Here is a 19019-nt window from a genome sequence, read left to right as displayed (position 1 = left end):
CCTAGTCAAGTCCCCAGATAAGGCTGACATCTTGATTGCAGTCTTGGAAACACTAAACAAAAGACTGAGCCAAATAATATCCAGACTCTTCACCCACAGAAACTGAGATAATAAATGTGTTGTCTTATAAGGCACGATTTGTGGTAATTTATAAGACAGCAATAGATGACAAATATAAATGCTGTTCCTCACACATTTGTGTTATTCAATATCTCCCCTAGTACCTTTTAGTTTCCATGCATTTCACTATCTTTTATTTTCCACCCGCCTCTATAAGTAGATTTAATTTTTCTTGGGTTTGTTTCAGGTTATTTCAATGAAATATAATTTATTTCATAAAGATATTGATGAATGATTTTTATGCTTTCACTTCTCAAATAATTTCACCAACATGGTGACACAGCATGACTTTCCATCTCAATGACACCTCCACTCACCTGTAGATGTAGCTAACTTTCTGCTCTGCTGACCAGTCTTCTAGAGTAATCTAATTTTCTGCTTTGGCGGATGAGCAAACTAAACAAACTCTTACCTTCACAGACAAGCTTTAAGAAGCAGCATTTCTGATGAAACATAATCAAAGGTTCAACTATTACCCAAGAAGATGGGAAAGTAACTACACTTTTAGATTTATTCATTCTATTCGTGTCACCTTTGATAACAATTTATTATAAAAAGTGACAACGGAAGAAATAAGATTCAAACATATACCTTTTTATGTCTTGCATTAAAATTTACTGGAAATAATTGAGACCTCAAAAGTTTGCCACTTTTTTTTAAACCAAACAATAATTATAGCCAATTTTTTCTTTAAATTTTAGATCTAGAAAACATAGCACATACATAATAAGTGCAAATTTATTACTTTGATAAATATGTGTGGGCATGCAGAATGATCTAAGAAATATGAACACAACATAGTTATCACCTTAAGGATACAGATTAAGAGAAAAACCATGACATAATGATAGCAAAGTATACACCAAAAGTAGATGCCTCAAAACAGTTATAAACGTGCTTTTATGAAATTTCATACATTAAACAAATCCAATTATATATAAAAGTATGCTATTAAAATAATGAACAATGAAAATGCTGTAAAAAATGAAAATGCCGTCTGAGAAAAAAATACACTGGAATTGTGAAAAATATTTTTGAAAGTTTAATAACCATTCTGCTTTTTTCTCATAAATGATACGAAAGATATATATGGTATTAGTACTAAGTATATCATAAAATCTTAATTGTGAATATGAGTGTGTGTGTTTTAAATTTAGGCAATAGGTGTACAGTATACAGCTGTTGAGTTTTTAGAAATAATCACAATGTTTGGATGACTCCATAAAATGCAAAACAAATTATTTAAATTACCTTTGCTAAATTGCCATAGCATATTTAAAATAGTGCCTTGATAACATGGAGAGGCACACATAGTTGATATTTTCTTTGCAGTAACAAAAAATCAGTATTATATGTCCATATCCAAGGTTCATTTTAACTGACAACAACTCCTCATTACTAATCCATAAACATTCATTCCAACTTACACGTGCTTCTTGATTAAAATCAGTTGTTTCGTTGGTGATCTTTCTTTGTTTCCAAGTTACCATAGTCATGATTTACTTTTTATGTTAACTGACAATTTGGCTGATTATTTTTTTAAATACAATAAATATCTTTTACGTGAGCAAAAATTTCCATCCCTTTAGACTTTCTTAAGGACTATGTTTGGGTCTAGCAGAGTAAGAAAGTTTCCTTTATTGTAAATTGTTTTATTACATAATATTTATTTTCTGAGACAGCATTGTCTTCTACTTCTCTCCAATACACACAAAATATTGCACACATATCTTTTAGCATTTGATGATTTTTCACTGTACTCCTCAAGCAACTGAGTGTTGTGTTTGCGTGTATAGAGAAAACAATGAAATTTTGCCATTGAAAAGCTAAAACATTTAAATCAAAAATTAAAAATTTTTATTCCTATTACTTTTAATCCTGCTGATATTCAAGTTTTGCAAAGAAAGAACTGAGGTTGCAAAACAAAACAGGTTTATTTGGGGTCTTTAGGAATTTGAAACCAGGAGAGAGATGCTAGAGGAAACTAAACTCTGCTTCACGTGAGGAGGAGAAAGATAGAATTTATAAAAGCAAAAGCTACAGACTTATATATGTTTTTTAAAAAGAATTAAAATTCAGATGTGGAGGTAGCTGGGTGTCTCAATCAATTAATCGTCCAAGTTAGGCTCAGATCATGATCTCAAGATTCCCAAGTTTGAGCCCTGCATTGAGCTTCCTGCTGTCAGCCCAGAGCTTGCCTCAGATCTTCTGTCTCCTTCTCTCTCTGCCCCTCCCTCACTTTCATTCTTCCCCCACCCCCAAAAAAACAAACATTAAAAAAAGAAGAATTTAGATGTGGACATGCATAAGACTAAACTCCCCGATACCCTCCCAGCTCCATGTTAGGGTCCCCTGATATTGCAGAAAGGAACTATTTTTCTGTTGTCTTTGCTCCATATTTCCTAACATATAAAAATTCTATTTAGCATGTCTTCATTTTAACTATTTTCAAAATAACTATATGAATTTTCCTAATTTCTCTTCCCTCCCCACACCAAGAAAATGAGTATGGAAGCAGGACAATTAGTTGGCCACTTCAACAACTCCTCTAGGAGGAGCCACTCTAAGGAGAGGTCTGACCTCCCTGGCACTTGAGAGCTCAACATTTACCTTACCACCCAGAAGTTTGCCAAGCTGCATTGGAATGGTCCCTCTACTGATGCTGCAAGTCCTGAGTTCTAGAGAAACATGAGGAAAGAAGCTGATCCCAGCTTGAAGCAGAAGTAGGAAGTTGAACTTTGACCTTTTGGCAAAAAGTGTACAGTTTGAGGCAGGGATGCAGCCAGAAGTGGATGGAAGAAAAAATGATGATGACCAGCATTATTTATTCAGTGTGTGCCCCGTACCAGGCTGGTGTAATCAAACAGACTCGAGTTCTCTTCTTTAATATCCATCTAAGGAACTTTTGCCTGTAGAGTGTTTCTGAGGACACAGAAACATGCATGGTCTCTAAGTAGCTGAAAATCATTTCCTTCTCTTAGCTCCAGCTGTCTCCATCTCTTCAGGTTCTTTCTGGTATATCCTTCATGCTTCTACCTTCTTCTTGAAAAGCAGCATAGCACAGTAGTAGTGAGTGGGGACCTTGGAGCCATACTGCCTTGGCCAGAATCTCAGACCTTGTGCTGGGATCTTGGACAGGTTATTTAACTTCCATGTTGCTCTAATTGTTCATCCGAAAATAGTAGTACCTTCCTCACTCGGTCAACATTTGAAAGCGATAATGATAGCAAATGGCACCCAAAAAATCAGTAAATATGTTTATGAAATAAACATTGTTGCATACTCCCTTCAAAAACAAACAAAAACCTCATTGAGGAAAAAACATTAAATGCATGCCCATGTGAGTAAATGGAGGAGCCAAGTTGCTAAATTTCCAAGTTACTTTTTCTAATTACTCAATCCTTTCAAATTCTGGTTTTGCAACTATAAATATCGGGATCTTAAAAGAACACTACCAGATCCTTAACCTGAAGGTAATCTTCCTAAGCAATTCCACAGATAAAATGGGAGATACAAGTATCTTTAAATAGATGAATCCTATTAGAGAAGTTAAGTTATATATTTTTTCTTTAAGGTTTATTGATTTTGAGAGAGAGAGAGAGAGAGGGAGAGAGAGAATGTGGGAGGGGCAGAGAGAGGATCCCAAACAGGCTCCATGCTACACAGAGCCCCGGTGTCTGGCTTGAATTCACAAACCACAAGATCATGACCCGAACTGAAATCAAGAGTCAGATGCTTTACCAACTGAGCCACCTAGGCACCCTGGGAGAAGTCAATTTAAAACAAAGTTATGTGTGGGGCACCTGGGTTGCTCATTTGATTAAGCATCTGATTCTTGATTTTGGCTCAGGTCATGATCTCAGGATCATGAGATTGAGCCCCATGTGGGGTTCAGCGTGGAGCCTGCTTGGGATTCTCTCTCCCTCTCTCTCTCTCTCCATCTGTATCACTCACTCTGCTCCTGCTCTCTCTCTCTCTCTCTCTCTCTCTCTCTCTCTCTCTCTCAAAATAAATAAATAAATAAACTTAAAAGAAACAAGATCATGTGTTAGAATTAGAGACTTGGTAATATGTGGTAAACTGGTAGAGCTTCAATATCAAACACATTTCTTAGTTAGTTGTGGCAGGTTGTATTTTCCAAATATGTAGTTGTCAAATATACATATTTTCAGATATGCATTCTATATCTTCTTAAAAAGAAATGCTAATTCTCATCTTTAATTTGGTCAGTGTCTCAAGACATCTTCAACCAGTAGAGTATAGTGGAAGTGATAGCATGCGACTTCCCACATTAGTTTGTTAAAAGATGAGTGCTATTTGTTAGGTCACTCTTTCTCTTTGAAGGGGGATCTTGGCAGCCTTGGGTTGATAGATAAAAAACTTGCCTACATTGAATATGTCATATTGGAAATATCATGTATTCGGAATATACGGAAATGGACAGAGAGCCCAAAGAGTTTCTAGACAGGTGCTCAGTGTATAAAGCTCTCAACTTTGTGATAAATCCAGCCCCCAGCCTTTGAGATGCTCCAGCCTTTGAGATGTCATATGAAGTAAATGCGAGTTGCACCTATGTGAGCAAAATAAATGCTTATAAAAAACAGCTTTTTTGAGATGTATATAACATGCCACATAATTTATCCATTTGTAAACTGAACATTTCTAGAGCACCTGGGGGGCTCAGTCAGTTAAGCATTTGACTCTAAATCTCAGCTCAGGTCTAGATCTCAGGGTCTTGAGTTCAAGCCCCACATTCAGCTCCATGCTGGGCATGAAGCTTATTTTTTTAAAAAAGTTATAAACGGAACATTTCTATGGCATTTTCTGTATTCACAGACTTGTGCAACCACTTCACAATGAGTTTTAGAATATTTAGAAAGTCAGGACCATAGCAGTTGTTCCTCATGGCCACAACCTCCTCCCATCCCCTGGCCTTAGGCAACCACTAATTTACTTACTGTTGCTATAGATTTTCCCAGTCTAGACATTTCATAAAATTGGAATTATACAATAGTCTTTTTGTGACTACCTTTTTTCACTTAGCATAATGTTTCTAAGATTTATGAAGGTTGTAGAATCCATTGGTACTTCATTACCAAATAATAAATTGTACGGATATACCACAATTTATTTATCCATTCATCAGTGATGGACATTTGAGCTATTATAAATAATGATACTATAGACATTCATGAGAAAATTTTGTATAGACATAAATTTTCATTTCTTTTGACTCTATGCCTAGGAATAAAATTTAGAGTAACGCTCTGTTCAACATTTTAGGAACTGCCAAACTCTTTTCTCCAGTAGCTTCACCATTTTACATTCTTAGCAGCAGTTTGTGAGGGTTCTGTTTTCTCCACATCCTCACCAATGCTTTGCTTTATCTCTGTCTTTTATTATAACCATCCTAGTGGATGTCAAATAGTATCTCATTGTGATTATATTTGCATTTCTCTGATTGCTAATGTTGAGCATCTTTTCATGTGCCATTTGTATCTCTTCTTTGGAGAAATGTCTATTCAGACCCTTTGTCTATTTCTTAATGGTATAATTTGTCGTGTAATTAATAAGTTGTAAGAGACTTTTTATATCAGATTTCTTGAAATATCATTCACATACCATGAAATTCATACTTGTGAAGGGGTTTTAAGTATATTCACAAAGTTGTGCATCTATCACCATTATTTAATTTTGAAACACATTCATCACTCCCAAAAGAAACACTGTGCTCATTAGCAGTCACTCTCCATTGCATTCATCACCCAAATATGTGTTCAATTTCCATATGTTTGTGTTCTAGTTCTTTTATGGTGTTGTTTAAGTCTTCTAATTTTTGATAATCTATCAAGTATTGGAAGTGGAGTACTGAATCTCCAACTATTGCAGAGTATTTAGTTGGATTGTTTTCCCCCTTCTCTTTCCTCCACCACCTCCTCCTCCCCTTCTCCTCCTCCTCCTTCTTATTTTTATTCTGCCAATCTCTTTACAGTCTTGCATTTACTCCCAAGGTAGGTTTTTCTATTTGTTTTCTATCTGTCTGTACAAGCTCAGGGTACTAGCATAATCAATTTCTCATGAGGACCCTCTTCTGGACTGCTGACATTGTATCTTCACATAGCAGAGAGCAGAGAGAGGAAGTAAGCTCTCTCATGACTCTTAAAAGGGCTTCATTCTCATGATCTCATCTAATCCTAATTACCTCCCAAAGGACCATCTCCTAATACCATTACATTGTGGGGTCAACATATGAGGGATTCAACATCTGACTTTTGGTAGGACATAAATATTAACTCCCTAACTGTATAATATAACTGTATATTATATATTTATGTAATTTAACAAAGCCAAGACACAAAGAGATCATACCAAACAGTAGGACAAACCCTACTTGAATAATTGGGAAAATTGGTCCAGGCTGTACCTACCCATGACTCTTAAATGCCTTCATTTTCCCAGCTGTTGAACAGGAGAGTCTATAGTAGCTATCCTTTATCTTTCCCATCATTATATATAAGATATGCAGGGGCAGATAACCTTCAAAAGGGATGTATTCAAAGAGTTATAGTTGTAGATGCTCATTTGCACCTACCTGGACATCCTAGATAATGCCATAACAAGAAAAGATTGGGAGTTTTGGTGGAGGGGGTGACTATATTGTCAATGTGAGATGTTTTTGAGTTATTATGACCAGAAGGAGGACAATTTCACACTATATTTTTCAAAAACAGGTATATCAATATCTCTTCCACCACACATCATCTTCCTATGATATGATGTTGACACTGCTCCATCAAGAGAGATGATTCAGTTTTTCTCCTCTTGAACTTTGGAAGACTTTTGTAATGACTTTGATGGGTAAAATATGTCAAACTCCTCGCTGAGTGATTTACAAGTGTAAGTCATAAGATATGGCTTCCACCTGACTATCTCTCTTGAGACACGTCTTAGGTGCCTGGAGATAACATATAAGAAATATGAGTATTTGGAAGATACCATGCTGGAGATAACATTTTGAGAGATCACACAGAGATAGAAAGAATTCCTTGAGAAGATGTGCCAGGCCCCAGTTCTTTGAATCTTCCTAGAATCAACTGACAGACATGTGAGTGAAATAGCCTTCAAATATTCTAACCTCACTCTCTGAGACCTCCAACTTTTATATGAGACACTGTAAAGTAGGAATAAACCATATTTACTGTGTCAGGTCAAAACCTTAACTGTCACACTCATGGTATAATGTATTGTATTATACAACTACATCGTGGGGTAAGATGTTATACAAAATGCCAATTATTTTAATCATATACCTCCCATAGAATATAAAACTTTTGTTAAACTTAAATTAAATATCAAGAGAATATTTGGTACAGAATTAGCAGTCAGGAAACATAATTATAGCCTGGGTCCTACCACTTAGTAACTTGTGACTTTGGACAAGTCATTTAATTTAGAAGATTTTGCTATTTTTTTCCCTAAAAGTAAGAGAATGAACTAAATTATAGCTAATACCTAGAATCTTTTCTGTAATGGATATTCATTATATGAAATATTCAAAACTTTTTCCAAGTTTAACATTATCCATGACCTATTATGGAACAGAACACTGCAAAACATGAATATTATTCAGTAAGAATATGTGATTGATAAAAGGAGAAGCAATTAATTTATACTTATGTTAAGTGCCAATACTTATGGTAAGTGCCATTTTACTTAGGTAAATTTACTGTAGTTGAAGTCATAGTTATATAGCTAAAGATCTGTTTACTTATACAGAACTTAATGGTCGTGCCTATGTCCATATCACTATTGAGAATGGACAGTTTAAGTCTGTTTTTTTAAGATTCTTCGGAAGATCCAGATGAATGTTAGGTTATATTCACCATATGATTGAAGCATGGAAAAGAGGCTGGCCTCAACAGAGATCTTTTTGTCAAATGGATAAAAAACATTCTGGTAAATAATTCTGTAAGATGAGTCCACATGGTTCAATCTGAGTGTCCCACTTTTACAAGGAAAAGAGATTTTCTATACACTTTAGGGTATTTTACTTAAACATCTACAATTTTAGTGACTGTGCAGCTGTAGCAGTTCTCACTGATGGAAGATCAAATTTTGCCTAGTAGAGTGGAAAGGATGCAAGTGAGTGGCAAATTATTGGCAGGGATTTCATCCGGGGAAAACACATCAGATATCAACACAGAGATAGGCACAAAAAGTTGGAGTACATAGAGCCAAGAGAAATGCTTTCTTTTTCAATATAATCTTTTGTTCCCAGTCCAATGTTGTCCTGGGAAATTTTTTCTAGATAGGTTTGATTAAACACAGTCATTAGAATCTTTTCAACTGATGCCAAATAATTTATCATGTAGTTCAACTGATGGTTGTTAATTCCATATAGATAAATATTCTCTAATCTTCAAGCCAAAGCTCATGTTTAACAAATATGTATGTATGTGTATGCATATATATGTATGCATATGAATATATTTAGAATTAGTTCTTTACTGTTGGTATGACAGTATCTCTTCTTATTGTCCACAAGATGCCAGATATTTTTATTCTTGAGATATCTATAATTACTATAAATTATATTAAAAATATTCTAAGTACTTGACATGTTATTTTGTTTAAAATGTTTCTATCATTCTAGAGCTAATGCATGACTGTTCACATTGTAGGCTTAGAGCTCTGGAGAGTAGAATGATTGAACTACCTATTTCAGATGTCTATAATAGTTTTGCTTATCTGGAACATACTAATCAATCATGGCAATCTTTTCCACTGAGCCTTGAAGAGGCTTCACAATACTTCTCAAAACACCACCATGGGCAATTGCTATCAATCTATCTAAGCTAGCATTGGAAATGAAATATATTTTTCCATCCCTAGGCTGGAGCTACTCCACAGTAATAACTACTCTCCTGATTTAGCAGGGAAGATATAACACCTACTCAGAAAGGGTGTAAGAATGCAAATCATCTGTCCTGTCTAATTCTTAACATGAATGATTCAATAAGTGAATTGTCAGAGTTCTGGGAGTATATTTCCACTATTGTTTGTTCGTTCATTCATTCATTCATTTATTTATTCATTCATATATTTATGTATGTATGTATGTATGTAAATATGTATGTATGTATTTATTTATTTATAGAAAGCATGAACAGGGGAGGGGCAGAGAGAGAGGAAGAGAGCACACTCCTCACTCAAAATGCGGTGCCTGATGTGGGGCTTGAACTTATGGACCATGAAATCATGGCCTGAGCCAAAATCAAGAGCTGAATGCTCAACCAACTGAGCCACCCAGACGCCCCTCCACTATTTTTGTTTTAAGTTCCCCTCAAGGGTATATGGTTGGATTGCAATCTCTCTCCTCTTTTGAAGGTGATTATGTACGTGTGACTTATTTTTGGAATGGAATATAAGCAAAAGTGGTGTATATCTCTGAGCAATAAGTCCCCATGCCCTTGTCAATTTTGAATTATTTGTTGCAAGGGAACATCCATCCGTTGAGTGACTACCATGAGAGGAACTCCTCCTGCCAACATACGTTGGATGAAATAGAAGAGAAACAGAAATTTACTGTTTCATGCCATTGAGATTGAGGATAATTTGTTAAGGAGAATAACTTAGTACATGTCTATTACAACCAATTCGGGAAACTGGTACCTGCAAGTGGATTGCTGGCATTAAAAACAACAGCAATGATTATAACTGAAAGGCATGCCTTTGACTTAGTTGCTGAGCAGCTAGTGGCTTGTGAGGTACTATCAGAGACTGGAAAGATGGCAATCCATAATATCCACTGGAAAAATGCTGAAAGTGTCACTCGTAGTAACTTTGGAGGTAGAATGTATGATTAATGAATTATGTCTAGAGGAAGACATTAGGAAACAGATTTTTTTAGCATATTTCTGTTTTACATCAGCTATATTTGGCAAAGTATTCAAGAAGAGATTACCAAAGTAGTGTGGGACTTTCGAAAGTTGGAGTGATGACATCTGTGAGCTCACTTTATCACATAAGAAATAAAAATCCTGCCAAACTGTGATAACCAAAGATTTCATAACTTTTGCAAATAACCAAGGGCACAGAAAAAAAAAAAACCTGAAAATCATTTATTGAGAAAACCTCATGAAACAATAAGAACAACATCTTTGGCATTCTGCTTGGAGTTACCTCCATCTCCTTTCCCCAATTCCATGGTGTGGTCATGATGAGTGAGGGCTGGCAGACTCATAGCCAACAGCAGGATTTGCCTCTCTGGGAGTTTATTAAAAGCCCCATCTTCAGAAAACAGGTAGTATTTTGATCTCTTTTGAAAAGCCCCATTCCCAACCTTGTTGCTATTTGATCTTATTCCAAGCTCTATTCTCTGGAAAAAGCCCTATCCTCAGAGGCTTATTGAAAATAATGATCACCTGGAATAGTTAACATCTCCGCTCAAAATTTATCTTCACACAAAAATCTGCATGCAAATGTTTATCCATATTGGCAAAAATTTCAAGCAACCAAGCGTTCCTTTAATGGGTGGATGAATAAATAAACAATGGTACATTTACACATGTGTGTTATTTTTTGAGGAAAGGAAATGCCCTTCCAAGCTGCAAAACTACAGTTCAATCTGGGGCTCCTGGGTGGCTCGGTCAGTTAAACATCCAACTTAGGCTCGGGTCATGATCTCACGGTTTGTGAGTTCAAGCCCCACGTCCGGCTCTGTGCTGACAGCGCAGATCTTGGAGCCAGCCTCCTTCTGATTCTGTGTCTCCCTCTCTCTCTGCTGCTCCCCTGTTAATGCTCTGTCTCTCTCTCAAAAATAAATAAATGTTAATTTAAAAAAAAGACAGTTTAATCTGTAATACCCATTGCTAAATCAAAGAAACTAGTATATTAAGGCTACATTTTATATGATTATACTTTGTCAGTCTGGAAAAGGCAAAACTATACATGACTTTAAAAGATCAATGGTTTGCCACAGGTTCAAGGTGAGAAGAAGTGTAGAATAAGTGAAGCATAGGGGATACTTTTAGGATAGTGAAGCTATTATATGACACTATCATGGTGAGTATATGAAAGCATGCATTTGTCAAAACCAACAGAACTTTACAGTTGACAGAATAAACCTTAATATATGCAATTTAAAAATCATTTAGCAGGTCAGCATATATCAGTATGGAATGCAAAATGTGACAAAAGATTCTAAGTGTATTAAGAATATAGGAAATATTAGAAATATAGGAAACAACTTTACTAATGCTAGTGGGAAGCAATACTGAGCTAAGTAACTTCAGAAATGTTTAGATCCTTGAAAATCAAAGGTAAAGAAAGACTACAGATTTATATTCTAGATAATAAAGTTTTTTTCCTGTGGGTAAGGCTAAGAATTCTGAAATCACTATACATTTATCCTGGAATTAAACAAGTAAATAGATGTCATGGTAAGTGTCAGGTTTCTCACTGTTGGATTGAGAAGTTATAGGGGAGGAGGCTAGAAAGATCCATGTTGTAAAAAATTAGAGTTAAATGCATCAATATGAATTTATGTTTAGCTTAAAATAGATTCAGATGATTACATACAAAAGTGTTTGTAGAGGAGAGCCTGGGTGGCTCAGTAGGTTGAGCATCCGACTTCGGCTCAGGTCATGATCTCACAGTTCGTGGGTTTGAGCCCTGCATCAGGCTCTGTGCTGACCGCTTACTCAGAGCCTGGAGCCTGCTTCAGATTCTGTGTCTCCTTCTCTCTCTGCCCCTCCCCCCCGCTCATGCTTTGTCTCACTCTGTTTCTCAAAATAAATATATGTAAAAAAAAAATAAAGCAAAAACAAGTGTAGATATGTGTATATACATAAGCTAGTACACACATACACACACACACACACACACACACACACACACACACACACACACGCTTTCTTGCCCTGTCAGTTGAGTGGCCTAGGCGTAATGGCACTTCAGTAGCAACTAGCACCACACTGTAGCAATCATCTTAGCTTCTAATACTATTTTCCAATAAAAAGGACCAGAGTTCCTTGGGGAAATTAGCAATTCTAGAACAGGGGCAGGAAATATACAAGTTGAGCCTGGAGCATCTTATATTGCCAGGACGTAAGTGCTAGAAACATAACAAACAAATGCAAAAGAAGAGATGGAAATATGTCAAAGGAACACAGGAATCAAGTGAAAGAGCTCCCAGTGGCCAAAGCTCGAACAGTATTAACAAAGACACAAACAAAACATTATTGGATTATAACCCAAAGTATAAAATAAGTATCTGTGAATTCAAACTGATTAAATAAATGATTGAATAAATAAATTGGAAGAAGAGCCAAATCCCCCATGCAGAATTCCAAATAATTTATGTAGATCTGCTGTTTTTAAGACTGTGAAACATAACTCCCTACTTCTTAAGTGTGAGGTACGCAGTCATTTCCTTCAAGAGAGAAGAGCATAGAAATCAGAAAAAAAAAAAAAAGTGGAGAAACCTGGCCAACACTATCTCAGCCAGGTAATCAAAATTAAGATCAACAGTGATGTCATGTTGATAACCTCAACGTCAACCTTATCATGACAAAATTATTAAACAAATTCCAGTTGAAGGGGATTCTACTAAATACCAATGAAACATAGTCTTCAAAACTGACAAGATCATCAAAAACAAGGAAATCCTGAAATGCACACCATGGGGAAACTTACAAAGACATGACTACTGAATGTAACGTGGTATGCTAAATCCTGTGTTAGAAAAATGACATAAGTAAAAGCTAAGGAAATTTGAATATAGTATGGACATTAGTTAAGAGTAATATGGTATATAACTATTTACTTATAACAAATACACCATATTAATGCTAAATATATGATGTAGATTAATAATAGATGAAATTGAGTGTGCAGTATATAGGAACTATATACTAGTACCTGTATACTAGTACATTTTTGAAACTTACAATATTTTAAAAATTTAGATGTATGCTCATAACATAAATGCAATATTTCAAGGCATACATTTCAATGCTTTTAGTGTATTCTGTGTTGTGCAACAATCATCATTATCTAATTTCAGGACATTTCCATCAACACAAAGTAAACTATATACTTATTAGCATTTAGCCCCATTTTCTCCCATCCTCCTTTATCCCGTAGCAACCACTAATTGACTTTCTGTCTCTATCATTTGCCTATTCTGGGTATTTCATATGAATGAACCCATATAATATCTGTTTTTGGGGTTTGGCTTTGCTCACTTAATGTAATGTTTTGAATGTTTCTCCACATTGTAGCCTGTAACAGTACTTCAGTCATTTTTATGGCTGAATAATATTTCATCATACAGACCTATCACCTTTTTTTTATCCACTGATCAGTTCATAAGCATTTAATTTTATAATGTTTATTTTTTTTTTGAGACAGAGAGAAAGAGAGAGTGAAAGCCAAAGAGGGGAAGAGAGAGAGGGAGACACAGAATCCAAAACAGGCTCCAGGCACTGAGTTGTCAGTACAGAGCCCTACATGGGGCTGGATCATGAACCACAAGATCATGACCTGAGCTGATGGTAGACACTTAACCAACTGAGACGCGGAGGTGCCCCAGTTGATAAGCATTCAGATTGCTTCCACTTTTTATAAATATCATAAATAATGCCTCTATGAAATTAATGCATAAGTTTAGATGTGGACATATGTTCTTATTTCTCTTGAATACATACCTAGGAATGGAATTATTGGCTCATATGATAATTCTAGTTATCTTACTGAATGTGAAGTGATCCCTCAAGGTAGTATTGAGAGCACTTCTCCGTGGAGCATCTTTATGTATGCTTATTGGTCATTGTAAACCTCCTTTGGAGAAATCTCTAGTCAAATCTTTATCCTATTTTTTTTAATTGAGTTGTCTTTTTTTGGTTGAGTTGTAAAAGTTCTTTATATATTGCAGATACTAAGCCCGTGTCAGATATATGATTTTGTAAATGTTTTATCCCATTCAATAGGGTTTGTCCTCCCATTTTCTTGGCAGTGTCCTTTGACACAAAAATTTTCTAATGTGATAAAGTCTGATTTATCTATTTTATCTTTGCTGTGTATTTGCTGTCATATCCAAAAGACATTGGTTAGTCTAAGGTCATGATGGTTTTTCAGCCATTTACTTCTAAGAACTTAATAGTTTTAGCTTTCAAACTCAGGTCTTTGATCCATTCTGAGTTATATTCATATATAATATATGTTAGGGGATACAAATTTATTCTTGTGTTCATGGATATACAGTTGTAATAACACCATTCATTGAAAATACTTCTCCCATACACACTGAATTGGTCACCTTGCCAAAAATCAATGACCACACTGTACTGATTTGTAATATTTTGCTAGATCTAAAATTGTTCTTAAAAAAAAAAGTCTTATCTAAAAAAGCCTTATCTTAAACAAAAGCCTTAACCCTTTGTGGGATTTCTATTGGAAATTTATCTACAAGTCAATTTGGAAAGAATTGACATAGAAATGATAAGCTTTCTAATTCATACACATGGAATTCATACACACTCTGTCCACAAAGGTTTTTAATTTCTCCCAGAAATGTTATTTTTTTAGTTCTGTATATACAGGTCTTATATTTATTTCTGTTTATTCTAAGTAGTTTATGGTTGTTGGCATCATTAATGGTTTTTAGCATGCCATTTGAATTAATTGATTCTACTAAAATTATACCTTGTAACTACTAAATTTAGTAGTTTTAGTAGTAATTTTAGTAGTTGTTTTGAGGATTCCTTAGTATTTTCTATATAAACAGGTATTCTGAAGACAGAAAAAAGTTTTATTTCCTCTTTTCAAATGATTATGTTTTTCTTTAATTTTCTCACTTATCGTAATATTTAAATACTCTAAGAAACGTAAAATAGATTTAGTGTTGGCAAGAACCATTGACACATTCCTGGTCTGAGAAGGAAAGTACTCAACATATAAATAGTTAACATAATTTAATTGTAATTATTCAGTGTGAAATTCTTATTTAAGGTCATGAAAGAAATATTAAAAATTCATATTTAAAATTATCAGATAAAACTTCCAATTAAATATTGTAGAAAATATCACTTCAGTTTGGCTAGATAAGTTAATGAGGATCTGATACTTTTTCTAGTGAACATTTCCTTTTATTGAGATGTATACATATAATTCCACAAGTACAAACAAAACATTACAATTTTCAAATAAAAGAAAATTGAATTGTACTTTTAAATGAGAATATCAATTCCTCACAATTAAAGGTATAGAGATTCTTCTCTAAAATTTCACTAAATCTGATATCATATTATACTGAAACTTAACTTATAAATTCATAAATTGCATACATGGACTCACTAGGGATTAAGTATACATTTAAACGTTACTCTAATGGTTAAGTGTCTTTACACATATAACACAGGCAAGATACACAAAAAGGTAATATAAAAATAGGAACGTAAAATGAGTAGCACAGTGCAGTTTTGTACAGAGCACGGATTGTGGATCAATACAGCCTCCGTACAGATTTCCCCGGTAAACTCGGGCAATTTAGTTTCTCTGTGCCTGAATCAGATCATTATAAAATAAAGATAGTAATAGTCCTATGTAAAGATAATGAGTGCTTTAGTTGTGGAGAGAATTAAGTTATGAGCGTACACATATATAAAATCCTGATGAGTGTAAATGATACATGGTAATTACTATATAAATGTGTTAATTATTAATACCTTCTTAAAATATTCACATACCAATTAAATTAATTATATCTCAATAAGGATCAAAGGCATTCTCATTAATATATTAAATGCCAACTTCACATCAACAGTTGCAAAATTTCAAAATGTAGACCATTCTGGGTATGATTTTGAATGTTGCTATCAGCACAAGTCATGTCCATTTCACCTCAGTTTCTTCTGGAATATTCCACCACTATTGTCATATTTCTGTGTTTTCATGATATTTGATGACTAATGTGTGTGTATATATATATATATATATATATATATATATAGCTATTTTGTCAATTCAGTGTATTTTACTTCTACCGACGAAAAGTAAGAAGCAAAGAAATCACAAAGAGGGATAATGTATTGATAACCCTTTAAAAGTTACTTAAGACAATCAGTCCATGATTTTTTAGGATGATATCCTGACATATATTACATTACATTTTATGGGTTCTATTTTCTTTTTTATATTTGATAAACATATTACAGCTTATTAAATTAAACTCCCAATGTTTGTAAGAATATAAAACATCAGTTTTTATTTTCCTCTGACTGCTTTAAAATATTTATATTATTTCAAAACAATTTGGACATGAAAAATTAAAGTATTAAACACTTTGTAATTGTAATTAGTGACACAGAGAATTAATATGAAGGCAGCATTCAGCAAGGCAGCTGATCTTGACTGTGTACCAGAATTGCGGTTAACAGAGTGAATGGAATAGAATTTGCTCAGGCCATTTTGTCAGTGTTTTTTAAACCCTGGACTGTGACTCTATGTCAGCATGGACTGTATGATCACAATTTTTACATGAAATAATATTTACTATTTGATTAACTTTGTCTACATTCTATGGATAGGGAATAGTGTTGAAGTTGGGGAGACTTGAGGAATGTGAACATTTCCTAAGGGCTTATTTTGTTTGGGGCTACTGTATATGGATATTCATATTTTATAGGTAAATATCATTATGGTCATCAATACCTTAAAATATACTGCATTAGCTGCATTTCAAAGTTGTTTCAATAAACATAGATTATATGGGGTGCCTGGGTGGCTCAGTCGGTTAAGTGTCTGACTTCGGCTCAGGTCATGATCTAGCAGTATGTGGGTTTGAGCCCCACATCAGTATCTGGGCTGACAGCTCAGAGCCTGGAGCCTGCTTCAGATTCTGTGTGTGTCTCTCTCTCTGCCCCAATCCCACTCATGCTCTGTCTCTCTCTGTCTCTCAAAAATAAATAAACATTAGAAAATAAATAAATAAATAAATAAATAAATAAATAAATAAATAAAGAGTATATGAGAAAACTTAATCTTCACTTATGATGCCAGACAAATGTTTGAGTTCAACTTTTATGTTCGTTTATATTAAAAATGAAAAAGAATTATATCAGTTTATTTTGAGTTCACTATTATTTTTTGGCATCATTTTAATCATAGCATTCTGGAACCAACGTTATCACATGCAAAGGATAACTTGATAATTGTTCTCAATTTTGCAAAGCATAATTTGAAGGTTGAGAGGATAGAGTGAGAACTATATGATTGATGGCAATCTTTCTTCCTCAGATATTTTCTACTCTTCTGCAAGACTGAGATTCAGAAATGTCAATCTTACCTTGTTTATTACTTTTTTCATGTAATACAAACTCTCCTCTTAACGTCCTTGCAAATGAGACAAACACCATGTCTTAACTAGCAATGCTGTCCCTCGTGCTCACAGACATACATGCTTATGATCTAAGCAGATGCGACCTCTGTGGTCTAACATCACTGAAGGTTTTTTTTTTTTTTTTAATTTAATTAACTTTTTTAGGGAAAGGTAGAACTCAATCCCCCATTACCATATTATCAGAAATTATGCAGTTAAATTTCCCACATTTGGGGAAATCACAGGGGCAGCACATCCTGACTGCAATAGATAAGCTTTGCCCTGGAAAAGCCACCTTCCTGATCATGTGCTATGTGAGTATCACTGACGTCTTTTTATGTTATGTTCCTAACTCCACGCAGTTGCCCACACCATTCACGCTGAAATATTCCATCCCCAAGTGTTACTTGATGATGACTTCTCAGTATACATCTTTGAGAAGTTCTTTTAATTTTTTATTTAAAATATGATGACATGTTGAGCATCTGTGCAATATTTCCACTTGTTAAATAATGAATAGCAAGACATGTAATTTTCTACAGTTTACTTCTGTGACAAGCATAGGGAGCATAGGAGAAAAAGCACCTCAAATTATACAGAAGAATATATTTAAATATCTTTCTTTCTTGAAAATTAAGTAGAAAAATCTATTTAAATGCCTCCTCTAATCCATTAACTGCCCTCTAACTCTATGTAGTCTTGGACATATTCCTTAATTTCTATGAAAATTATATCCTCATCAGTAAATGCTAAATTATAGAAGAGCAAATGAATAAGTATTAAAGTGAAATTTTAAATGGATAAATCTGCAGTTACAGTTTTCAAATATATTAATTGAAATATTGCAACACTTTCTTTCACTAGTCTGAATGTTCACAGAATTTAAATACACTTTCTAAACCAGTTGAGACATAGATGTTTTAATAATAGAAATAAATGATCAAGTTGAAACCACAAAATTTTCATCTTTAATAATGATTTTAATAATTAATAGTTATAATCAACATATAACTTTTGAATTAAACCATTAGCAGGAATTTAAATCCAAAGATAAAAAGGTTTATACTTGTCTTGAAGCAAAGGATATTTATTTATTTGCTTACTTATTTCAAAGTGAATTAACATTTCACATTATTAAATAATCGAAGTTGCTCTGTATATTATTTTTGAGAACTTAACTCTATACTCTAAATTAGTTATAATTTCTCTGGAATACTATTACTCATGAACATATTATTTTACTGTGCACTTAAGAAAAACTACACTATTTTTTGTAAATGTGTTAACTCAAATTAACCTCCACTTGCAATTTTGGGTCTGCTGGTCACTTCTGAAACTAACAGCATCCATGTGGCAAACTGTCCAAAACACCATAATGTAATCAGTAAATTCATTTTTATTTAATTCATGCACAGAATTATGCTAGGATGTGGATTCTAATTAGAAGAAATACAAATAATGAATACTTTGTGATTATTGATTACCCAGGCATTTAGTTAAATGGGGCCTATGAAGTGCT

General features: G+C 34.2%; 1 pseudogene; it reads right to left on the bottom strand.

Annotated features, from left to right (window-relative positions):
• Positions 1 to 17667: 17667 nt before the first annotated feature.
• LOC125175907 (uncharacterized) lies at positions 17668 to 17822 on the bottom strand (annotated as a pseudogene).
• Between the last annotated feature and the right edge of the window lie 1197 nt (positions 17823 to 19019).

The sequence above is a fragment of the Prionailurus viverrinus genome, chromosome C2 (assembly GCF_022837055.1).
Source record: "Prionailurus viverrinus isolate Anna chromosome C2, UM_Priviv_1.0, whole genome shotgun sequence".
In the NCBI taxonomy this organism is placed as follows: domain Eukaryota; kingdom Metazoa; phylum Chordata; class Mammalia; order Carnivora; family Felidae; genus Prionailurus; species Prionailurus viverrinus.
This window is presented reverse-complemented; position numbering and strand designations above follow the sequence as displayed.